Genomic DNA, 25,671 nt, shown 5'->3' with positions numbered 1-25,671 from the left:
GGTGAGATCCTTCAGGGAGGCTGAATGCAATGGCTCAAACCTGTCGGACATTAGGAACCTTAGGACCACGTCTAAGTTCCAAGCAGGAGTTGACATACGACGCTCCTTAGAGGTCTCGAAGGACTTAAGGAGATCTTGGAGATCTTTATTATTGGACAGATCCAAGCCTCTATGTCTGAACACAGAAGCCAACATGCTCCTGTAGCCCTTAATAGTGGGAGCAGAGAGGGAGCGAACATTTCTCAGATGCAGGAGAAAGTCTGCAATTTGGGCTACAGAGGTACTGGAAGAGGAAATAGAGGATGACTTGCACCACTCTCTAAAGACCTCCCACTTCGACTGGTAGACCTTGATAGTAGATGATCTCCTAGCCCTCGCGATCGCTCTGGCTGCCTCCTTCGAAAATCCTCGAGCTCTTGAGAGTCTTTCGATAGTCTGAAGGCAGTCAGACGAAGCGCGGGGAGGCTTTGATGAAGACTCCTTACGTGGGGCTGCTGTAAGAGATCCATCCTTAAAGGTAGACTCCTTGGAACGTCTACCAGCCATTGAAGTACCTCTGTGAACCACTCTCTCGCGGGCCAGAGGGGAGCAACCAACATCAACCTTGTCCCTTCGTGAGAGGCGAACTTCTGCAGAACCCTGTTGATGATCTTGAACGGCGGGAATGCGTAAGCGTCCATGTGAGACCAGTCCAGCAGAAAGGCATCTATGTGGGCAGCCTCTGGATCTGGGACTGGAGAGCAATAGGTCGGGAGCCTTTTGGTCAAAGAGGTCGCAAAGAGGTCTATGGTGGGCTGACCCCAAGTCATCTAAAGACTCTTGCACACGTCCTTGTGGAGGGTCCATTCTGTGGGGATCACCTGACCTCTCCGACTGAGACAGTCCGCCAAGACGTTCAATTTCCCCTGGACGAACCTTGTCAACAGTGAGATGCCTCGATCTTTTGACCAGATGAGGAGGTCCCTTGCGATGACGAACAGTGTGTGGGAGTGAGTGCCTCCTTGCTTGGAGATGTACGCCAAGGCTGTGGTGTTGTCCGCATTCACTTCTACCACTTTGTTTCGGAGAAGACTCTCGAAACTCGTCAAGGCCAAGTGAACAGCCAACAGCTCCTTGCAGTTGATGTGAAGGCTCCTCTGATCCGACGTCCAAAGACCCGAACATTCCAGACCGTCCAGAGTCGCTCCCCAACCCAAATCCGACGCGTCTGAGAATAACACGTGGTTTGGGTTCTTGACCGCCAGGGACAGACCCTCTCGAAGACCTATGTTGCTGTCCCACCAGTTCAGGCACGTCTTTACTGGTTCGGAGATCGGGATTGAAACAGCTTCCAAAGTCTTGCTCTTGTCCCAATGGGAGTCTAGATGGAACTGGAGAGGGCGAAGGTGAAGTCTCCCTAGAGAGATAAATTGTTCCAGGGATGACAGAGTCCCTAGGAGGCTCATCCAACTTCTCACTGAGCAACGGTCTTTTCTCAGCATGAGGCGGACTTTGAGCAAGGCTTGATCTATCCTGGTGGCAGACGGAAAAGCCCGAAAAGCTAGACTGCGAATCTCCATCCCCAAATAGAGAATCGTTTGGGAGGGATTCAGCTGAGACTTCTCTAAGTTCACTAACAGTCCCAACTCCTTTGCAAGATCCAACGTCCATTGAAGGTCCTGCAGACAGCGATGACGGGACGACGCTCTGAGCAGCCAGTCGTCCAGGTACAGGGAGGCTCGAATCCCCGATAAATGAAGAAATTTTGCCACATTTCTCATGAGCCTCGTAAAAACAAGAGGAGCAGGGCTGAGGCCGAAGCACAGTGCTCGGAATTGGTACACCACATTCCTGTATACAAACCTCAGATACGGTTGAGAATCCGGGTGTATAGGAATGTGGAAGTACGCATCCTGCAGGTCGAGAGAGACCATCCAGTCTCCCTCTCGGACCGCTGATAGAACGGACTTCGTGGTCTCCATCGTAAATTTTGTTTTGACAACAAAAACGTTGAGCGCACTGACATCCAGCACCGGCCTCCAACCTCCTGTATGCTTCGGGACTTGGAAGAGACGGTTGTAAAATCCCGGTGATTGAAGGTCCGAGACTTTCACCACCGCTCCCTTCTCTAGCAACTGAGACACCTGCAGTTGTAGTGCCTGTCTCCTTGACTCCTCTCGATACCTGGGAGAGAGGTCTATAGGAACTTTTACCAGAGGAGGTCTCCGTACAAAAGGTATTTTGTACCCCTCCTTGAGCAACAACACAGACTCTCGGTCTGCACCCCTCTTCTCCCAGGCTTGCCAGAAGTTGTTCAGTCTGGCCCCTACCGCTGTCTGAGGACGTGGGTAGTCAGACTCTGCCACGGGAGGACTTGGATCCTCTCCTCTTGCCTCTTTCACTGTCGGCACGAGCGCCTCCCTTACTGGGGGCTCTGCCACGAAAGGGCGGGATAAACCTAGTTGCTGGGGTATCGAGCTTGGGTCTTACGACATAAGATGATGAAGGAGCAGCCTTGCGCGCCGACGTAGCCATCAGGTCGTGGGTATCCTTCTGCACCAGAGAAGCCGCAATATCCTTAATCAACTGCTGAGGAAACAAGGCAGATGACAACGGGGCAAAGAGAAGCTCCGACCTTTGGCAGGGAGTTACTCCTGCCGAAAGGAACGAGCAAAGAGTCTCCCTCTTCTTAAGGACTCCTGCCGTAAAGGTAGCGGCGAGCTCATTAGAGCCATCACGGATAGCTTTGTCCATGCAGGACATAATAAGCACGGAAACATCACGGTCGGCCGAAGAGATCTTCCTGCTCAAGGCTCCCAGCGACCAATCCAAGAAGTTAAAAACTTCGAAGGCCCTGTAAACCCCTTTGAGGAGATGATCAAGGTCCGAAGAGGACCAGTAAACTTTAGAGCGTCTCATGGCCAGGCGACGGGGAGAGTCTACGAGGCTTGAGAAGTCTCCCTGGGCAGAGGCAGGAACTCCCAAGCCGAGAACTTCTCCCGTGTCATACCAGACGCTCGCTCTAGAAGCCAGTTTAAAAGGGGGGAAAGCAAAGGCTGTCTTCCCCAAACTCCTCCTGGTGATCAACCAATCGCCTAGCAAACGCAAAGCTCTCTTAGAAGAGCGAGAGAGCACTAGCTTAGTAAACGACGGCTTCGAAGTAGCTAGGCCTAGCGTAAACTCTGACGGAGGCGAACGAGGAGCAGCAGTTACAAAATGGTCAGGAAACAGATCCTTAAAAATCAGCATGATCTTTTTAAAGTCCAGAGAGGGCTGAGCAGCTTTAGGCTCCTCTCCGTCTGACAAAGTCCCCAAAGGAATATCAGTTGGAAGGGGATCAGCGACTTCCTCATCCGACGGAACTTCGTCCGACAACTGCCGAGTCTCATGAAAAGGAGAGACCTGCCGAGGCGGCAACGCTTGACAGGCAATGTCAACAAGCAAAGGAGCAGCAGTAGCAGAAGAGGAAGCGACGTCACGCCACTGCTGAAAGGACTGAAATCCCTGTGACTGACCAACAACAACAGCTGAAGTTGATTGACGCTCGACGTCACGTCGGAACTGCATTGACTGCATAGACTGAGCAGGCAAAACAACCTCCGACTGCGGTGACTGACGCTCAACGTCACGTTGAGGCAACGGAGCCGGTCGGCGAACGTCAGTGCGGGGCTGCGGCGGCAGCAGCTGAACGTCAGTACGAGACTGCAGCAAGGGAGGATCCACGTCACGTGACTGACGTGAAAGACTACTGACATCACGTTTCAAAGTACTAGAAACGTCAGCACTAACGTCAAACGGACGAGTGAATACTCGTTTGGGCGACTGACGGCCAGAGTCTCGTTCAGCGCAATGGCGACTCGAAAGCAAAGGATCATCGCGAACCTGCTCAACGTCATACTCTTCCATAAGGGAGGCAAGCTTAGACTGCATGTCCCGCAGGACAACCCACTTCGGATCAACGGGAGTCGGAACGGGCCGTGACGTCGGTAACGTCTGCGTTGGCAAAACATTGCCTCTACCGCGACCCTCGGACCCCGTGTTACGCTTGCGCTTAATAGGCGAACAGTCTTCCGACGACTGCAAAAGGTCAGAGCTGTCCCAATGGCTACAGCCAGGACGCTGGACCTGTCCTGAAGGGACTGACTTTCGCTTCAAGGGTCTAGAAACCTTGCGCCAAGGTTTCTTGTGCGATAAGTCTTCAGAGGACGAGGAGAACACAGTCTCACCCGTCTTATGGTAAGGGCGATCTTGACGAGAAACGTCCGATACCAAAGAGGGAACGTCTGTACGTTGGTTAAAGCCTCTCGTCCCCTTAAGTCCTACGACATTACTTCTCCCTGGTGCAGGGGAGCCTGAAAGAGGTCTCGGACTAGGGGAGCGACAAGCACGAACAGACGAACCCTCGGTCGCAACACTAAATACACTTTGCGCACTTATCACTTTATCACTACGATTTTCTGTTTTACCACTCTGACACTTCAACAACTTAACATCTGACATGAGTTGGTTACGGTCCGATGCTAAGGACTCAACTTTTTCGCCTAAAGATTGAATCGCAAGAAACATATCCCGCATGGACGGTTCATGAGTGCTAGTAGGGGGTTCAGGAACAACTACTACAGGGGAAGGATTAGGTTCAGGGGCATGGGAGGAGGAAAATTCCAAAGACCTAGAGGAGCTTCTCCTCACCCTATTTCTCTCCAGCTTACGAGTATATTTGTCATATTCAAGCCAGTCAAATTCCGACAAGACCACGCACTCATCACACCGATCTCCTAATTGGCAGGATTTACCCCGGCAATTAGAACAAACGGTATGTGGGTCGATAGAGGCCTTGGGAAGACGTTTGTTGCAATCCCTCGCACACTTGCGATATTTAGGTTCAGGGATAGGAGAAGGGTCAGCCATATTGAACAATCAGAGAAAATCCAAGTCAAAACCAAAGTCATCAACAATAAACACCAGCCAAAAAAAGGGTTTCAAGAGTTTAATTGAAGAAAAAACACCCGTCACAGCGAAAGCCAATAAACAACCAAAATAAAGTACTTCACCAAATAGGTCGAAAACTCAAGGTCATCAGCGAGCGGAACCAACTTGTCGACAAGACCGACAGAGAAGAACTGGAGAACTTGACAAGTATATGCGGTATCTGGCCGATAGTCGGCGCTGGTGGTCACACCCGCAACCTTCACGGCGATCGCTCGCGAGTTTTTGGTATCTGTCGAGCCGTCCGAGACGTCAGCTATTATATATTCACCGGCTAAGTTCAATATTTAAAATTTTTAATATACTTACCCGGTGGATATATATGCAGCTTACGTCTCTGACGGTCGACAGATTAAAAAAACTCGCGAGCGATCGCCGTGGTGGTTGCTGGGTGTGACCACTAGCGCCGACTGCCGGCCAGGTACCGCATATATTTCCCCAGGAATTCAGTTCTTCTCAGTCCGTAGGGTCTCTATCGGGGAGGAAGGGGGGGCCTTTAATTATATACAGTATATCCACCGGGTAAGTATATTCAAAAATTTATTTTCAATTGAAAATATCATTTTTAAATATTTAACTTAGCCGGTGGATATATATGTAGCTGATTCACACCCTTGGTGGAGGGTAGAGACCAGTATTAAAACATTAAAGGGATATAAGCTCAAGAGTTTTTGACAATTATCCAAAAAACAAACTTAAGTATATGTACCTGATAAGGAAGCTGACTCTGATGATTACTCTGCCTCATTAGTCCTCTATCCTTCTGAAGCCCAGCGTTCCACTCAGGGTGCTGAAAGACTTCTAGGAGCTGTTATATTTAGGGTGAACACCCCTATAACAGGACCTCATCAATACCCTTGATCTGGGCACTCTCAAGAAACAAGTTTGACCACCCGCCAAATCAAAAGATTGCAGAAGACTTCTTAGTCTCCACGTACAACCCAAAAAATTAAGTTTCAAGAGAAGAAAAAGGATATTGGGATTAAGGGAATGTAGTGGTAGAACCTTCAACCACTACTGCACTCGCTGCTACAAATGGTCCCAACATGTAGCAGTCCTCATAAAGAGTCTGGACATTTTTTAAATAATGTGAAGCGAACACAGATTTACTCCTCCAAAAGGTTGCGTCCATAATGCTTCTAAGGGATCTATTTTGTTTGAACGCTACTGAAGTTGCCACCGCTCTAACTTCATTATCACTTAAATGAGAGTGAGCCTCTCTAATTAAAAGTCTAATAAAATATGACAACGCATTTTTCGACATCGGTAAGGAGGTCTTTTTAACCGAACACCATAAAACCTCTGAATTGCCTCGCAGCGTTTTGGTTCTATTTAAATAAAACTTAAGAGCTCTTACAGGGCACAGGACTCTTTCAATTTCGTTCCCAACAATTTCAGATAGACTGGGAAGTTCAAACGACTTAGGCCATGGACGAGATGGCCGTTCTCTTTTGGCTAAAAAACCGAGTTGAAGCGAGCATACTGATTTATTAGAGCAGAAGCCGATATTTTTGCTGAAGGCATATACTTCACTAACTCTTTGCGGTAGCCAAGCTCACTAAAAAGAGAGTTTTGAGCGTAAGATCTTTGAGTGATGTTGAATTCAACGGCTCAAACCTTTCAGACATAAGGAACATAAGGACCACGTCCAAATTCCAAGCAGGAGTAGTGATCTGACGCTCCTTGGAAGTCTCAAAAGACTTGAGAGGGTCTTGAAGATCTTTATTATTAGACAGATCTAAATTTCTATGTCTAAAAACTGAAGCTAAAATGCTTCTGTAGCCTTTAATAGTTGAGGCAGAAAGGATGCAATCATTTCCAAGATAAAGTAGAAAGTCTCCAATCTGTGCTACAGTGGTATTGGAAGAGGAAATAGAGGAGGACTTGCACCAATCTCTAAATACCTCCCATTTGGATTGGTAGATCCTGATGGTAGAGGACCTTCTAGCTCTTGCGATCGCTCTAGCTGCCTCCTTCGAAAACCCACGAGCTCTAGAGAGTCTTTCGATAGAATGAAGGCAGTTAGACGAAGCGCGGGGAGACTTTAATGAAATCCTTTTACAAGAGGCTGACGCAGGAGATCCATCCGTAACGGTAAACTTCTTGGAATGTCCACCGGCCATAGAAGAACCTCTCGACGGCCAGAGGGGAGCAACCAACGTCAACCTGGTCCCTTTGTGAGAAGCGAACTTCTGAAGAACCTTGATTAGGATCTTGAATGGTAGGAATGCATAGATGTCTAGGTAAGACCAGTTCAGCAGGAAAGCGTCTATGTGGGCTGCCTCTGGATCTGGAACTGGAGAGCAGAAAGTTGGGAGCCTCTTTGTCAGTGAAGTCGCAAATAGATCTATGGTGGGTTGACCCCATGTCATCCATAGCTTCTCGCACACAGTCTTGTGCAACGTCCACTCCATGGAGATGACTTGTCCTCTTCTGCTGAGGCAGTCCGCTAAGACATTCATTTCTCCTTGCACAAATCTCGTCAAAAGAGAGATGTTTCTTGCCTTATATGGAGTTTCTTCTGATCCGTGGACCAAAGACCCGAGCATTCCAGATTGTCCAGTGGCGCTCCCCAACCCAAATCCGATGCATCTGAATACAACACATGGTTTGGGTTCTTGATCGCAAGAGAAAAACCTTCTCGAAGTCTGACTGAGTTGGAGATTGGGATAGAGATCGTCTCTAAGCCCTTCTCCTTGTTCCAATGGTTTAGGTGAAATTGGAGAGGGCAAAGGGTGAGTCTCCCCAGAGAGATAAACTGCTCCAGCGATGAAAGAGTTCCCACGAGGCTCGTTCAAACTCTTACTGAGCAACTGTTTTTCTCTTGCAAGTGACGGACTTTTAACAGAGCTTGTTCCATTCTTGTGGGAGACGGAAAAGCCCAAAAAATTCGACACTGTATCTCCATCCCCAAATAAAGAATAGTCTGGGATAGAGTAAGTTGCGACTTCTCTACGTTCACTATGAGACCTAGCTCCTTGGTTAGGTCTAATGTCCATTTGAGGTTCTCCAGACAGCGATTTAATGACGACGCCCTGATTAGCCAGTCGTCCAAATAAAGGGAGGCTCTGATCCCTGAAAAATGTAGAAAGCTTGCTATATTTTGCATGAGCCTTGTAAAAACAAGAGGAGCAGGACTGAGGCCGAAGCACAGTGCTCGTAATTGGTACACTACTTTCCCGTCCACAAACCTCAGATATTGTAGAAAGTTTGGATGAATCGGGATGTGGAAGTATGCATCCTGAAGGTCGAGAGAGACCATCCTGTCGCCTTCCCTAACTACTGCCAAGACAGATTTGGTAGTCTCCATCGTGAACTTTGTCTTGACAATGAACACATTGAGTGCACTTACATCTTAAGTACTCCTGCAGTGAACGTGGCTGCCACTTCATTGGAGCCATCCCTTATGGCCTTGTTCATGCATGACATAATTTGTACAGCAATATCATTGTCCGCTGGAGAGACCTTCTTACTTAAGGCTCCCAGGGACCAATCCAAAAAATTAAATACTTCAAACGCTCAAAAAAACTCCTTTCAGGAGATGGTCTAGCTCTGAAGAAGACCATAAAATCTTGGAGCGTCTCATGGCTAGACGTCGAGGAGAGTCCACTAGGCTTGAGAAGTCTCCCTGGGCAGAGGCAAGTACTCCCAAGCCGAGAACTTCTCCTGTGTCATACCAGACGCTCGAGCGAGAAGCTAATTTAGAAGGAGGAAAAGCAAAAGCAGACTTTCCTAAACTTCTCCTGGATTCCAACCAGTCTCCCAGTAAACGCATGGCTCTCTTGGAAGAACGAGAGAGAACTGACTTCGTATATGTAGGAGTCAAAGAAAGTCATGCCAAGAGTAAACTCAGACGGCGGAGAACGTGGAGCAGCCGTTACAAAATGAGTAGGAAAAATTTCCCTAAAGAAATTCATATTTTTTTTTTTTTTTTAAATCAAGGGATTGTTGGACAACCCTAGGTTCCTCCTCTTCTGAATGAATCCCCAAAGGTATATTAGTTGAAAAGGGGTCATCAACTTCTTCTTCAGAAGGGACATCATCTGATAAATCTAAAGTCTTGCGAGAAGGAGATTTATATTCAGAATAACGTGAAGGTAAAGCCTGACAGGCTACATCAACTTGTATGAGAACAGAAGTTAAAGTTGGAGGGTCGATGTCACGTTGTGACTGCAGAGAATGTTGTTCTACTACACGTCGTGACTGAAGTGACTGACGTTCAACGTCACATAGTAACAGCGGTGACTGCTATTCGATGCTATATCGTGTCTGCGGTGTCTGCCGCTGAACGTCAAGTCGTGTCTGCGGTGTCTGCAGCTCAACGTCACATTGTAACTGCGGTGGCTGACGTTCAAAGCCTCGGCGAAACTGCAGTGATTGCTGATCAAAGTTATGACTCGACTTAACTGACTGTCGATCAAAGTTACATCGAGATTTATGCTCTGCATCTCGTTTAACAGCAAAGCTGACACTAGGGGTAACGTCAGTGTGACGTAACAAATCTCGTTTAGAAGGTTGAAGACCTGAATCACGTTTTCCAGAACCGTGACTTACAGCAAGCAAAGGATCCTTTCTCACAGGAACAGGATCGTAATCTTTCATTAAAGAAGAAAGCCTTAACTGCATCTTTCAAAACACTTAACTTCGGATCAACCGCACTCAGAATAGATCGTGACGTCGGTAACGTCTGTACATGAACGTCATCGCTATGAACGGGACTCTCATGATGACTACAGCTAGGATGTTGATCTTGTTCTGAAGGAACTAATTTACGTTTCAACGGTCTCGAAACCTTATGCCAAGATTTTTTAAGAAATGAGTCATCGGAAGACGAGGAGAACTTAGTCTCTCCTGTCTTATGGTAAGGACGTCCTTGAGGACCAACGTCTGATACCTTTAGGGAACGTCTGTTAGTTGATTAAAGCCTCTCGCTCCCTTTGGTCTTGTGACATTCCTTCTCCAAGGGGTAGGGGAGCTTGAAAGAGGTCTCGGACTGGGTAAGCGACAAGCACAAACAGACGAACCCTCCGCAACACTGAACATGTTTTTCGCACTTTCTTCACTGACACTCGCATTTTTTAATAATTTCACATTAGACATGAATAAAGCTGATTTCTATCTGAAGCAAGCAATTCTCCCTTAAATCAAAAGGTTAGAATTGCGAAATATGTCGTATAATGTAAGCTCATTAGTACATAATGTATCACACATGCAAAAATTAATAAACATATATATATATATATATATATATATATATATATATATATATATATATATATGTATATGTATATGTATATGTATATGTATATGTATATGTATATATATATATATATATATATATATATATATATATATATATATATATATATATATATATATATATATATATATATATATATATATATAATGGAAATATATAAAGTTAAAAAGATCAGTGACTTAGGAGGAGACTAAAAAAAACTAGATCGCTAAGGACTACGTTTTCAATCTCTCACTGTACAGTGCCTTAGGATGAGAACAAAAACTAGAATGTGAAGGATTATGTTTTATCCTCTCTCTCTCTCTCTCTCTCCCTGTACAGAGTCTTGGGAAAAGAGTAAATATCTGAATCGAGAAGAACAACGTTACTCACTCCCAAACTCCCTGTATAGGGACTTCGGATGAGAATAAAGATCTGGATCGTTCTCTCTCTACATGTACTCACTCTTCGTCAATAAAAGGTTATTTGACTAAAAGAAAGTACTAAAAGGACTAAGAAATTGAAAATTAACATGTTCCTCTTAATTAGTATTTAAAAAACTTCAGTTTGTAAGAAGAATGAACAAAACGTCAAAATCGATTAACTCTTTCTGCAAAGTGAAACCGTGATTCTCTCTTTCTCTAACGTAACGATAGAGTGCAAACTGCGTAGCATAAATAAACTAAACGTTAGTTCATCTTTGAAAACAGCACGAAGACTATTCAAAGAATGACAAATTTGGAGATAATTTGCATTTTTCCTAACCATTCAAACCTTAGCTATTTACATTGGGTTTACCTTTCGGCGTAGCTGAAATGGCGAGCCATTAGAATTTAACGAGGGTGTATTACCCCCGCGCTAGTTAGCCGGGGGGTAGAGGAGTGGTAGCTAGCTACCCCTCCCCACCTCACACACCGGTGAACTGCTTCACTTCACTTAGAGGTAGGACTTGCCTTGGGGGACAGGGCTGGCGGGCAAATATGTGTACAATAAATAGCTAAGGTTTGTATGGTTAGGAAAAATACAAATTATCTCCGAATTTATCCTTTGTTCCGTAACCGAAATACAAACCACGCTATTTACATTGGGTGACTTCCCCCTTAGGAAGGGTGGAAAATCCCCAGCCATACTGGCTTTGGCTTTACCCGGGGACTCAGAATCCGAGTGAGTCGCACTCGAGAAAAGGAGTCCCTGCACCTCACAAGATCCTTGCTCCGCAAGGAAACGTGTGGCCTACATAAGCTTGTGTGTGAAGGAAGAAGTGTGACCCGTCCTAGGCAGTTGACCTGGAGTTCCAGAAGGAACTCTGGGTTAGGACGTTCCCAATACCACCTCGTCAGGGTATGGGGGACGCGACATTATTGATTCAATACTCAGAACACAAGGAAGCATGGTTTACCTGCAGATGTTTGAGGTCAGCTATGCAGAGACCAGGATGCTGCTTCCCCAGTAGAGGGGATAATGAAGAAAGAAGTAAGGGCCAGACATACTTCTTTCATTCATGCAGACTAAAACCTGATAACAATGCCCTCAACCTTCTGCTACCTGTCCAAAAAGGAGCCTGAGGTTAGACCAGCTGTTGTGTAGCCACCACAGAGCGATAGAAACGTATCGATACTCCTGTGGGTCACGTCCTGCAGGAAGCGGGCTGCGAAGGTCATTAGACGCTTCCAGACTCCAGCTTGTAGCACCTGCATCACAGAGTAGTATTACTCGAAGGCGAGGGACGTTGCGATGTATCCGACATCGTGCTGTAGGGCGACGTGACAGGGGAGGGTCTGGATTCAGGTCGAGATGAATGTCCTTGAGTCCGAGCTGAAGAGGTATACTGGTGACTCTCCCGTGTCCTTCCTGTGCTCCCAACCCGGCTGCACGTGAGGACAAACTGCAGCTGTTCTCAAAGATAACCCCTCGATTCCTTTACTGGTAAGAAGGAGAAGGTTTAGGTCATCTGATACAGAATGGTGACTCGAAATCTTGAAGGAGTTGGACCGAAGGGACGGGACCCAAAATTCTGAGTCTAGCAAATAACTCAGGAGCGAACCTGAATGTTGCCTTCCCCTATTCTCTAGAAAGGGCGGAGTCGTACGAGACCAAGAAGATTGCTTACACACTGGCCGAGGCCAGAGTGAGCAGGAGCACCGTCCCCCAAGACGGAATACGATCAGAGGCCTGACGTAATGGTTCTTGAGAAGATCTCTTAAGGGACTTAAGAGTCTGAACCATGCTCCATGGAGGTCTCACTCCGACTGGGGGCAGGGACGTTCGCAGCTTCGCAGGAGCGGAGAAAAGTCCAGCGGGAAGTAAAGTCTATTCCTTTCAGCCGGAAAGCCAGGGAAAGGCTGAGCGACAGGCTTCACTGCCGAGAGCGGCAAAGATTTTCCTCCCGCCGATAAGCAATAACTCCGTTATTGCTGGAGAAGAGGCCTTAAGGGAAGAGGTATCTCTCCCAAGACACCAACCACAGAAGACTCTCCACTTCGCCTGGTAGACCCCAGCAGATGACTATCGCAGGTGACGCGACCTCCGCTCCGCGACTGTAGCGGGTTGTCTTTTCTTGAGGAGGTGGCGTAGTGTCTCCAGGCGTGAAGCCGAAGCGATGCAACGGCTCGTGAAAGATGTTGTAGTGTGATTGTTTGAGTAGCCTGTGCCGTGGGAGAAGCTCTCCGGGAGTTCCGTCAGGGGAAGCAGAGGGTCCGGAAACCGTTCCGCGTTTAGTCACAGTGGAGCTCTCAGGGCCATCGAAAGGTTGACAGACAACCTGGTCTTGTTGAGACCCATTCTCAACAGACAACAATGGTGGGAAGATGCAGGCTTCGATGTTGCCCCACCATCACCGGAAAGCATCTTGCCAAAGAGTCTTGGGGTCTGAGACTGGGGGGAGGAACAGCGGAAGCTTGAAGTTCCAGGCTGTCGCGATCAGGTCCCCCAGGCCAGGACTTGCTGGTTACTAAAGGCCAAAGACCCCGAGGTACTCTCTATCTGCGAGGCTCTGCTCAGATAGTCGGAGAGAACATTCCTCTGCCCGGAATGAGCGAGCCGATAGTGGTATTGAGAGGACCTCGGATCACCTCAGTATCTCTACTGCAAGATGAGAAGGTATGAAAATGCGTCCCTTGCTGGTTGGAATACGCCAGTGCCATGAAGTCGTCGCGCACGGAGCGATTCGGCAGGAACTGTAGGATCTGTAGAGGGGCCAGACTACGGCCCCTAAGCCTGCCTGAATGATGGAGAGGTATCCTTCAGGTCCTGACCATAGGCCTGAACCGGAACATGCAACCCCCCCCCCACCCCTTTTCTTTGACGAGTCCGAGAACAGCATCAAAATGTGGGGAAAGGACGAGAATATCTACTCCCATCAAGAGGTTCCATAGGTCAACACCCATTGCAGGTCTAAACGTTCCGCTGGTCCCATAGGGGCCAGAAAGTCAGGTTAATCGTTGCTTTGATACCACCGGAACTTGGGCCGCCCCACAGGGAACTTATCCTGAGGCGACCGTTCGGGACTTTAGACGGGTCAATGAGGAAAAGAGACCCAAGGTAGGGCTGAAAGCTCTGCTTGACTGAGAACAGGTACTGCGACTCTCCTCAGCCTTGCCACAGTCAACTGAAGGGAAGGCTCGGAGAAGGGGGCAACAGCATCTGGCGTCCACAGGCGGTCACCCATCCAAGTACTGACCAGACCCAACGTTGCTTAACTTCGCTGATCGGACGAGAAGCGGTGTTTTCAACGTGGTAAGGCCGTTGACTCAATATCATGGCTAGATACTCCAGATGTTGAGGCAGAAGTACAGAAGGCTCCTAGCAAATTACCATGATCCCTCACTCATGGTAAGGACCCAGAAGCTTGTCCCGGCGTTGAGGAAGGTCGAACCCGAGCCTACCGGAGTTGACCAGACCTCCAAAAGGCGAAAGAGGCGGAGGCCTGCTCCTGAGCGGCCATGAGGAAAGCAGGGAGAGTTCTCTGGGGAAAAACCTGGGATGCCGCGGCGGGATCGCCACACCGCATCTTAAGCAGGAACACCTGTAATCTAGGCTGAATTCCACGAGCTTCCTGGAAGATGGATGGAATGGAAACTCAAAGTACCCGTCCTTCCGATCCAGGGCCTAAGGAGTCCTGCCGCCTCGTTACCAGTCTGATCGATTCTGCTGTTCCACGCTGGACGAAGTTTGTTCGACAAACTTGATCAGAGCTGAGAGGTCGACGACGGAACTCCCGTCTCAGATGCTTTCCTACGAGAAAGGATCGACTGAAGAAGCCGGGGGGTGAAGCCGTCGACGACGCTATGGAGGACCTTCTCCTAAGGCATAGATCATTCTGCCCAACGGACAAAACTCTTGCCGACCCCATGGCATAGAGGTTCAGTGACACTAAATTCGCTGACAGAGACGGAGAGATGGTAAGAGCGACGCGCGATATCCTTGGCTGATCACGGAGATCGTGCAGGAATCGGCATCGGGAAGCTGTTATCCGGATGAGTAACCTTAGGCATCCTCCCAGCGTGAGACCTGCAAGGGGGGGGTTGCCAATCCTAGAGTTTGTGAACTCTGCCGCTCCCTCTAGGATTATGCCCCCCCGGGAGAGCCTCCCGTGCTACCTGTCCCTGACAGGAGGGGACTGCTATTGGACACCCTGTCTTAGCTGCCGTAGCCGGTCCGATAACTTAGGCCGACGAGGCTAAAAGAAGAGGCGCTGGAGGCCTGCAGGGTCTGGAAGAAAGCGCCTTGGAGAAGTAAAAACGGAAGTCGACTTCCTCCGCACAACCGCTGTCCATGTCACTGTCCTTGGGCACAAACAAGCTCTTCCCAAGGATGGAAGAGTGTCTGAGCTTGTCGACATCCACGGATGAGACACCCGAGAGGAAGCCCTCGGTCACTGCGTCTAGATGGTCTAACATCGAGTTTGCCCGCAAGTTCGAAACTTGGCGACGAAACGCCAAGGTGCTTGAGCCCGAGAGGAGGAAAGTACCGCAACCGAGGAGGGAAAGGACCTGGTAAGCCCATTCCACGAGATGGAGAAGAGGAAGGGCTAAACCAGTCACCCCTTGCCCGACGGAGAAATCTCGAACGGAAAGCTCCCTGGCAAGACCCTTCCAGGGAATGACGAGGAAGGGCTAACCCAGGTTCTGAAAAGAAGAATGTTGCTCAGACCTCCCTGAAGATTCTTCCTGCTCTTGCATGTGCCATGCTCTGCATTTACGGGGTGAAGACCATGTTCTGGAAATACGCTCCAGAAGACTCGCCAGGCTGGCCATGTTGCAAAACCCCGAAGGGAATCGCGGTCGCAATTGCCCTGGTGCTCACGCGATGGTAAATCAATGGTTTGCGCGTGGCCGAACGTGGAAGCGCCCATGCGCGGGCACGCAGGAGCGCAGACGAAAGTGCGCAAGGGAGCGCAGAAGGAGGGCGAGCGTGGTAGGAAGGGCGAGAGCTGGTGGTCGGAATCCGAAAGTTCACAGGCGAGCGATGACCCGTAGGCGAGCAATGGATACTGCAGGAATTGAGCAGGCGTTCGCGCGATGGAACACCGTAGGCTCGCGGGATGGAACACCGTCGGTTCGCGCGACGGAACACAGTTGGTTCGCGCGACGGAACACAGTTGGTTCGCGCGACGGAACATCGTTGGTTCGCGCGACGGAACACCGTCGGTTCGCGCGACGGAACACCGTCGGTTCGCGCGACGGAACACCGTTGGTTCGCGCGACGGAACACCGGTGTTTCGCGCGACGGAACACCGCTGGTCCGCCCGATGGAATACCGTTGGTTCGCGCGCGGGCTAACATTGGAGCGCATGTGCGCGGGCACGTGGGCGTGCGGTCGCGCAGGCACGTGGGCGTGCGGTCGCGCGGGCACGTGTGGTCGCGCGGGCACGTGGGCGCGCGGGCACGTGGGCGCGCGGGCACGTGGGCGCGCGGGCACGTGGGCGCGCGGGCACGTGGGCGCGCGGGTGAGCGCAGGCGGTCGGGAGACCGATGGCGCGTAGGCGGGCGATGGTGCGTTGACGAGCGATGGCGCGTCTTGGCGAGCGATGGCCCGTAGGCGAGTGAAGGTGCGTTGGCAAGCGATGGTGCGTCGGCAAGCAATGGCGCGTTGGCAAGCGACGGCACGTTGGCAAGCGGTGGTGCGTTAACAAAACGCTAGCGTGCAGGCGAAGAATCGCGCGGGCGCGTAGGCGAGTGAAGGTGCGTTGGCAAGCGATGGTGCGTCGGCAAGCAATGGCGCGTTGGCAAGGGACGGCAAGTTGGCAAACGGTGGTGCGTTAACAAAACGCTAGCGTGCAGGCGAAGAATCGCTCGGGCGCGTAGGCGATCGCTGACGCGTAAGAGACTAGGGATGGTTAGCGCGCATCGTGCTAAACAAAAGGCGCGCAGGTGCATCAGGAAGGTGAGCGCTGAAGCGAGCTGTCAATCAGGCGATCCTGGACGGTCAGGAAAAACCGTTGGCGCCCATTGGTGCGTGGTAGGAAAGGGCATGCAGATGTGCGCTGGCGATAGAAGAAAGCTGGCGCACAGAAGGACAGAAGTAAAGGTGAGCGCTGGCGAGCAGGAGGAAGATCTACGGCAAGACTCAGCTACCGGAGATCGTCCACAGCAGGCGAGCGCTAGATCGCTACTGATGGTGTCCAGGGGACCGGAAATGCGTGGAAGATCGATGGCGATCATTGACGTGCAGGAGATCGCTGACGAGCAGGCGAACGTTGACGCGTCAGTGGTCGCTGGCGAGCTGGAGATCGCTGGCGAGCTGGAGATTGCTGGCGAGCTGGAGATCGCTGGCGAGCTGGAGATCGCTGGCGAGCTGGAGATCGCTGGCGAGCAGAAGGGCGACGCGTGGAATCCTGAGCGCGAATTAGGAACTGGAAGCGCAAGTGCGCTCTGACGGGCAGGAGATCTAGAGCGCTCAGGAGACCGATGGCGCGCAGGGCGCACAACAGGAACAACAGCAGTGGGCGATGATCATCAGGAGAGCGCTGGCGAACAGGAGAGCCCTGGCAAACAGGAGAGCGCTGGCGAACAGGAGAGCGCTAGCGATCAGGAGAACACTAACGAGCAGGAGAGCGCCTGTGCACTAACACTGAGGAGAGCGCCTGTGCGCTAACACTGCAGAAGGGCGCGCAGGGGAACCCTGACACGCAAGGGAAGCACCCCCGTGGGAGGCAACCCTTTGCCCCGAAGGGACCATTGTCCGTCTGAAGACGAGGTCAGACTGCTGTCCATCTGCACCAGGGGCGGAAGGTCAAGAAGGCGTTGGAGATCGATCCCCGGAGAGATCTAAAGAGGAAGGAGCTGCAGGCTGCATACAGAGATTCAAAAAGGCACCTCTTAGCACCCTTATAGGGAGACGGGAGGCCCTTACGACGTAGCGGACAGTGAGCCTTACGGCGAAGGCGGCCAACAGCAACAACAGCACAAGAGTCCTCCGAAGAGGAGTCTCTATGAGTGTACTCTCTCGCTGTGAAAAAAATCAATAGTAGTTGGGGAAAATACAAACCTTTTCCAAATACAGTATAACATTTTATTCACTGTAAAGATTTCAATTTTTCTTAAATAGGTTTACATAGTTTGCAAGCAATAAATATAACTTTTTTTGTATAACAGAAAGTATTGTAATATTTTTTTGGTCCTACCTGTTGTCTAACCACCTTTGTATTTGCAGCACGCCCTACTCTCTGTAGGGTTTTTTTAGAGAGGCAACTAGAAGTTAAGACGTGGCACAAGAAAAATAATGATTCCTACAACTGAATAGGGTTAATCAGCTTAGTATAAACTTCCTTTACCCTACTGAATGAACAGTGTATAGAAAAGTGAGTAAATCCATTCCTGGAATTGAATGTACAGTATCGCAAAATGGGATTATCTCGTTTGATAGAAATAAATGATGCATTGCTCAAAATGGGTGAAACGGGAGAAGGTGAAGATAGGAACTCAATTTTCAATGCTCAGCTAGAAGATGTTGTCATTAGAGAAGTTTTGACATCAGACAGTATTCTCAGTTCAATTGAAAAAGAGCTTCGACAGTTGAAAACCTTGCGAATCCAAGATTTCATCAACAAGGATCAAGATATTGTTACTCCACATCACCAGATCACAAAAGGTGATTCCATACTGGAACTTAGTGATGGACAGTTTTTTTTAAATGTTTGCCCCAGAAACAGGTGAACGTAAAGGGGCCTAAAACCGTCTTTTTGCGGAAGACCACAAACTTTTAAGTGTCATAAACATTAATAGTAAACTGGAACTATTGAAATGGCATACTGGTACTTGCCCAAATAGATACACGGTTAGGAGTGTTTCTGTTTTACTCTTGTACTGAATAGGAACACTTATGAGTGTCCCCCCAGTGGAAATCTTGATTGTGTAATTTGTTAATTTTGTTACCAGAATGCTGAAGTTTTACGTAAGGGATGCTAATTTTTCCTTAGATTATTTATTCTAATTGATATACTGTAATATTATTCCTATTAGTTTTTCCAAATAAACATTTCTTGTTTTTTATGTATACTACAGCATTTAATTTCAGAAACTCTCACCACAGTTTCCCTTCCCTAGCCACTGTTTTTTTAAGATCTCTTAAGTACAGTAATTTATCATAATTCTTTCCTCCCACAGTGTGTTCCTTTATTAATTATAATATTCCCTTTCACGTAATGTTCTTATACCTTTACTTATAATCAGCAAGCCAAAGGCAAGAGAAGGAAAGGTATGATAAATAACAAGGTTCAAGCTGGGTCCCCTTGCCCAGTATAAATCAAGGGGTGGTGCCCAGAGCTCCGTTCTCTTGACCTGTTACTTAGGTCTTTTTTTTTGGGTATTACACCATTGTATATTTGTTGTGTAGTGAACGTCGGGTTGTGGTCGGCATTCGGACACTAGGCAGATCGGGTGCTACCTCTGGCCACAGTCCGCAAACCACTACATCGCAAACGAAAGAGAAACACTTCGTAGAAGAGACGAGTCAGCCAGTGACCTAAAAGGAGCAATCCTCCGAAGAGGGGCTCCTGCAGTTGCCCAGCCCCTCGAGCGTAACTGCAGGTGCGACCGCTCAGCACCAAGAGCATAGTCGCACGAAAAAAAAGGCAAGAGAAGAACCCCCCAAAAGGGGAAAAATTCAAGCCTGGACAGGAAAACTTCCCTCGGAAGTAAAGTTATCCACCCAAGGAGGCGAGCCTCCTGAGTGTTCTAAAATGAACAGGAGAGACGTCAATCGTCACGGGAGTACTTCCAGGAGAAGGAAACACACCCCTGATGAAGGTCTATAGGGGAGGCAGCAACAGCCAAATCCCCAGGCCTCAACAAAACAGCTCACTCCGTTGTCACATTACAGAGACGAAACTAGATCGGTAACTGTGAAAAATAAAAACAAAAATCATTAGTTAACATTCATTCCCCCGGGAAGGCTCCGAAGAGGAATCCCGAGGGAAAGGAAAATAAGAATTACACAACAGACATGTGCCCTCACAACCACTTACACTCTCAGAAGGAGAGCTGTAACCAACACAGAATTATAACAATTATAATTATGGAACTATGTAACTATGTAATTATGTAATTTAAAAATGAATGAACACTAAAGAAAGAACGAAAACCCCGAAAGGAATCGTTCTACAAAAGCTGAAAAATCAACAAATACAATTAGATTCATAAACTAATTGAGACAAAACATACGGCGTAGCAACCCCACCCACACGGGAAGGAAGCTACTCAGACGTAGTAAAAGTAACGTAGTAAAAGGGTGAACGACCTCAAAGAGAGAGAGAGAGAAAGACCGTAGTCAAACTCGATCGCGACCCATGAAATTACACCATGGTGGCCTAACTGCCGAAGGCTCCACGGAGATATCGTACACTACACACACAAGCACAAACTCTGAAAAGGAAACTTACTGATTTCTATACTCAAATATATACATAAACACGAAAAAAATGGATTTTGAGCGAAGCGAAAAATCTATTTTTGGGTGAGATAGCCATGACGTCCTGATGGAAGGTTCCTTTTGGTAGCTTCCTTGGGTATATTAACTACAAGGATATTCCCAGAGAATTAAACCACAGGTTATCACAGAATTCTTACTTCTGGTGCGAGTATCCTAAAGGTTTCCCTTTAAGACATCGTATATCAACAGGGGACGCATGTATTAACACGCCACATAGCTATCTGCACCCCATATAGAGTTAACACTTCGATATGGAAAGGTGGAGAATAACTGGGGAGCCGTTCCACAGTTACACTCGTCCGTGGCTACTTTTGGTTCTCGAAACGTAAACAAACGGGCGCCATTGCTAAATGACGTCACGTCCGTCCTCATCCTGATGCCAGCTCCTTGCTAATCTCCATGATACAGCAGGACAGGGCGGGGCCTGAAAGGCTGGACTAGAATAGCAGGGAGGGTCCATCAGGACGTCATGGCTATCTCACCCAAAAATAGATTTTTCGCTTCGCTCAAAATCCGTTTTTTGGGCTCAAGCCATGACGTCCTGATGGAAGAGTACCAGAGAATCAATGTATCATGGAAAATTTCCCCTTATTAGAGTAAGTGCCAAGGGCTTTGAATAGAGGTATGCACTGTGACCTCGGTAGAGGGTCCGTGGGGGATACCGCTTCCTGGCCCCCCTGGCAGAGAAGTCCCAACGGGTTACTGTATACCAAAATTCAAAGTGGTCATCGAAGGACTACTCACCCTGCGGAGAGTTCGTGAAGGACTCGGAGACAAGACAGAATGGTCAATATTCGTGTAGGAACATTCTCAACAATAGATAAGTGATGGTTAGTCACTATATTCCATGGTTAGAGAACAATCTGGTCTCGAAGGTATAGCGTAAGAAAGTATTCAATTAGGAATATTACACAGCATAGGTGAGTATATAATACAGACAAAACATATTATTCTTCTCATTTCAAAAGAAAGGGGTAAATGAAACTATGACATTCATGTATTTCATAGTGTAAATAGGAGCGAAGAGAGACGCACAAGTAATAAAATAGACATTTTATTTCACAATTGCAGGTTATAGTAGTAATAAATGCAATAAGGGATGTAAAGTTAATTTACAATAATAAATAATGTACATAGAAATTAGAAGACTTCAATCTTGAATCTGAAAGAAATTTCAAATTATTAGAAGCCACAAGTTCCAGAGGAACGTCAGTCTTTAAAAAGAGGAAAAACACATCATGCAAAAGGCATGTGGCACTCATGTGAAGTCTATGACATTTCACCTTTTAAAGAACAGTCTATGAGAAACACTAAGTGTCCATGAAATCACTATGTATCACACGAGGGTCAACACAGGCACCCGTAGAGGTAAAGTCCCAAGTAACTCGCTGTTCTATGCAGAGTTAAGCTGCAGGTTTCATAACACTACCTGCGGCTACCACGAAATGTTTGACTTCATGCACTTGCTTCGCGTAGTGCTTGAAGAAAACGCGCGAAGATTTCCATCCTGTGAAACTCTTGAGGCTTTCGAAACCCATACTCTGGAAGAAATTCAGAGAAGATGCGACTTTTCTAGGATTGTGACCTGCGGGTGTACTGTCAGGATCCGCTCTGCGAATGAAGTAGGTGATTTTCGCTCTTAGTTGTTTCAGTGACAGGTCGCTACCCGATGTTTCTCCTTTGAAGAGTTGGCCTCCACCAAAGTCTGAAGTTATTCAAAGATAGACCTTGAGACTCTCTACTGGACATAGAGAGACATCTTCCTTCAGGGGGGCAGATTCTCCAGGGGCCCCATCTCTTGGTGGGTAATTCGTTTTTCGCGAGAAACGTCGGATCAGGGAAGAGGGTAAGTTCTCCTGAGTCTGTAAACAGGATATGACCCTCGTCTCTTGATAATGCCACTATTTCGCTGACTCTGGCTCCCGAGGCGAGAGCAAAAAGGAATATAACTTTTTGAGTCAGATCCTTGAGAGGGCACGAATCGTTGTCCAAGTTGGAGGCAAAATGGAGCACCTTGTCCAGGGACCAGGAGATAGGTTTTGGCGGAGGTGCTGGGCGTAGTCGAGCTCATGCCTTTGGTAGTTTATTGAAGATATCGCTGGACAGATCAATCTGGAAGGCGTACAGTAGTGGTCTAGTCAAAGCCGATTTGCAGGTAGAAATCGTGTTGGCTGCTAAGCCTTGTCCATGAAGGTGAATGAAGAAGGACATGCAGAAATCAATGGTGATTTCCGTAGGGTTTTTTGCCTTGACGAACGAGACCCACTTTCTCCAGGATGATTCGTATTGTCGTCGTGTGGATTCGGTCTTATATTCCTCGAGGAAGTCTAGACTTTTCTTCGAGATCCCAAACCTTTTCTTTGCGGCTAGGGAGAGAAAATCATGAGATGAAGGTCCCTGACTTTCAGTGATGAAGCGAAGACAGTCGACTTCTGTACTTGCTGAGAGAGAACTGGGCCCGGGAGGGGGATCAGCTTGGGCTGCAGCTCCAGGACCAGGGGGTACCAATTGCTCCGGGGCCACTTGGGAGCCACTAGGGCCGCTGTCCCGTTGAAGGTTCTCAGTTTGGAGAGGACTTTCAGCAGAAGGTTGGTGGGAGGGAACAGGTATATCCTGGACCATCTGTTCCAATCCAGTGACATGGCATCCACTGCTTCTGCCTTGGGGTCCTCGTACGGGGCCACATAACGAGGAAGTTGATTGTTGTCGCTCGTTGCGAAGAGATCGATCTGAAGTTCCGGGACTTGGCGAGAGATGAAGGAAAATTATCTTGCGTCTACAGACCATTCCGACTCTATCGGGCTTGTCCGTGATAGAGCGTCCGCCGTCACGTTGCGGAATCCTTGTAGGTGAACTGCAGACAGGTGCCATTTCTTCTTTTCTGCCAGGTGGAAGATTGGAAGAAGCACCTGATTTATCTGGGGCGATCTTGAGCCCTGACGATTGAGACATCTGACTACCACCGAGTTGTCCAGAGTCAGACGGATGTGGATCGAGGGAGGCGGAGAGAGTTTCTTCAGAGTGAGAAGGACCGCCATGGCCTCCAAGATGTTGATGTGAAACATCTTGAATAGGGGAGACCATGTCCCTTGAGCCTGTTGTTGGTGGGAGTGACCTCCCCAACCCTCCAGCGAAGCGTCCGTGTGGATGTTGAGTGATGGAGGTGGGTGTTGAAGAGGAATGGACCTTTTCAGGGCCTTTGCTTCCGACCACGGCTTTAAGAGTAACCGAAGTCTGTTTGGGAGCCGTCTCTTGAGGTCTCTTCGAGTGATGGATGCAGAACGTCTCCAGACTCCCGCGGCATCCTTTAGCTATGCACGAAGCACTGGGTTTGTCACAGAGGCGAACTGAAGAGAGCCTAGAACTTGTTCCTGCTGTCGTCTTGAGATCCTTTTGGATTTCAGCAGTTTTTTGACAGACCCTGCTATTTCCTTCCTTTTCTTCTGTGGGATGGAAAGGCGGTGTGACTGAAGATCCCAATGGATTCCTAACCATTGGAACTTCTGAGCTGGAGAGAGGCGAGATTTCTTGGTGTTTATCTTGAATCCCAGGTGTTCTAGGAACTGGGTGACTGTTGCAGGATCGTACACAATCTTCGGGCGATGTCACCCAGACCAGCCGGTCGTCTAGGTAGGCCATCACCTGGACGCCGCGGAGGCGGAGCTGTTGAACGATGGCGTCTGCCAGCTTGGTGAAGATCCGTGGGGCCACGTTGAGCCCGAAGGGCATGGCCCTGAAAGCGTAGCTTTTCCTTTGGAGTCGAAATCCTAGGTAGGAGGAAGCGTGATGGTTCATTGGAACGTGCCAGTAGGCATCCGCCAGGTCTATCGAGACCGTGTAGGACCCTCGAGGCAGAAGGGTCCGTATTTGTTGAAGAGTCAGCATCTTGAACTTGTTGTTCGCAATAAACTTGTTGAGGGGGGATAAGTCTAGAATGACTCTGAGTTTGTCGGAGTCCTTCTTGGGGACGCCTTAGAACCTGGTTGACTTTACCCTCCTTATCACCTTCTTGTTCAAGAGTTCTAGGACATATTCTTCCAGGAGGGGGGTTGACTGTTGGAAGAATTGCTGGAAGGTTGGGGGTGGTTGAGTCCAGCTCCAGCCTAGTCCCTTCTTGACGATGCTGTGTGCCCAGGGATCGAAGGTCCAACGATCCTGCAATTGGCGGAGTCTTCCTCCCACCGGAAGCACTTCATTGCTTCTGGCTTCCCGAGGGTTTGCTACCTCGGCCGCTAGCTCCCCTTCCTCCTCTGCCTCCGGAGGGACGGCGAGACGCATCTCTGCCTGAGCCTCTGCTTGAGCCTCTACCTTTGGGACGAAAGGTAGTGGATTGCTGCTCAAATGCAGGGGTGAAGACCGGTGACTGTGACAGGACCGGTTGGGTGACCAGCTGAAAGGTCTGTTGTGGCTGAGCTGCCACTTGGGGAGTAGCGGAACCCGGAAACTGCCGTCTCTGTTGACGTTGCAGGGGTTTTGGCTTCGTGGGTTTCCTCTTAGGTTGAGGGCCGTCGTCCTGAGAGGATTTCCTTTTCTTCGACATGCCCCACTTATGGAGAAGGTTCCTGTTCTCCGTGGCGGCTTTGTCGGTGATCTCTTTCACTAGGGAGGAAGGAAAGAGGTGTTTACCCCAGATGTTGGAGGAAATCAGCCACCGGGGTTCGTGTCTCACTGTAGCACTTGCGAACACGATTTCACGACAGGCTCTACGAGCCCTAGTGAAGCTGTACAGATCCTTCACGACCGTTGCCAGATGTGTTTTGGCAAGGACCCTGTAGAAGTCTGGGACCCTAGTGTCACCAGCCATGACTTCAAGCTGTACCTGGAGGGACATAGATGCGGCAAGCCTTTCCTTCGTATCATGTTCCCTACGAAGGAGGTGATCGTTGAGTTTTGGGAGGTCCTCGTTAAACTGACGACCAGCAACGTCAGACTCTAGCTTCCCTACTATGAAGGTCGACTGGACGTCTTTCCAGTGCCCATCATCAGGGGGAGTAGTCAGGGAGAAGGGCCTGCACTCCTCCAGTACAGGGCAAGGTTTCCCTTCTTCCACTGCTTTCTGTACCGCAGTGAAGGCCTTTTCAAGAAAGGGGAAGGTCGCATTGTCCCGTGCGACGAAGGTCGGGTGCTTTTTACTAAGCGCCGGCATTTTTGAATTGGTGAAGCCCCTACTTTTCACCGCGTTGGCTAGCATAGCCTGGGCCTTCGAGAGATCGAACACAATAACCTCCTTCGGTTCGGTCTCTTCTTTAAAGGCGGGTTCGGACCTGAGTCGGACGTAACAGTCCGGGTAAGCCTCAAAGTTCGGGAAGAACTCCACTTCTTCCAACGCGATCGAGCCGACCTTCTCGCTGATGAAGATCTTGCCCGTGGTGATCGGCATGTGCTCGGCACACCTCCATGGGTTAGTATCCGAGCAGGCAGGGGGGTCCTTAACCGAAATCCTTTTCGGTTGCTTAGAACTTCCGAGGTTGGACTTGAAAAGCTCATGAGTCTCGCGAAGTTTCTTATCCATGAGAGCTTCAAGCATCTTGAAGATC

The 25,671-nt window shown here is 48.8% G+C and overlaps 1 protein-coding gene and 1 non-coding gene across 2 annotated transcripts in view; both read right to left on the bottom strand.

The window, feature by feature from the left end:
• Positions 1–25,671, bottom strand: part of LOC137655809 (glutamate receptor ionotropic, kainate 2-like) — a 360,856-nt gene that overhangs the window by 276,829 nt on the left and 58,356 nt on the right. The gene's annotated exons all lie outside the window — the stretch shown is intronic.
• On the bottom strand, positions 13,835–13,953 carry LOC137659016 (5S ribosomal RNA). Its single transcript, XR_011047453.1, has one exon. It is a non-coding gene; the product is annotated as a 5S ribosomal RNA (ribosomal RNA).

This window comes from Palaemon carinicauda, chromosome 1 (genome assembly GCF_036898095.1).
Source record: "Palaemon carinicauda isolate YSFRI2023 chromosome 1, ASM3689809v2, whole genome shotgun sequence".
In the NCBI taxonomy this organism is placed as follows: Eukaryota; Metazoa; Arthropoda; class Malacostraca; order Decapoda; family Palaemonidae; genus Palaemon; species Palaemon carinicauda.
The sequence above is the reverse complement of the archived record's forward strand: the minus strand, read 5'-3'. Positions and strand labels throughout refer to the sequence as shown.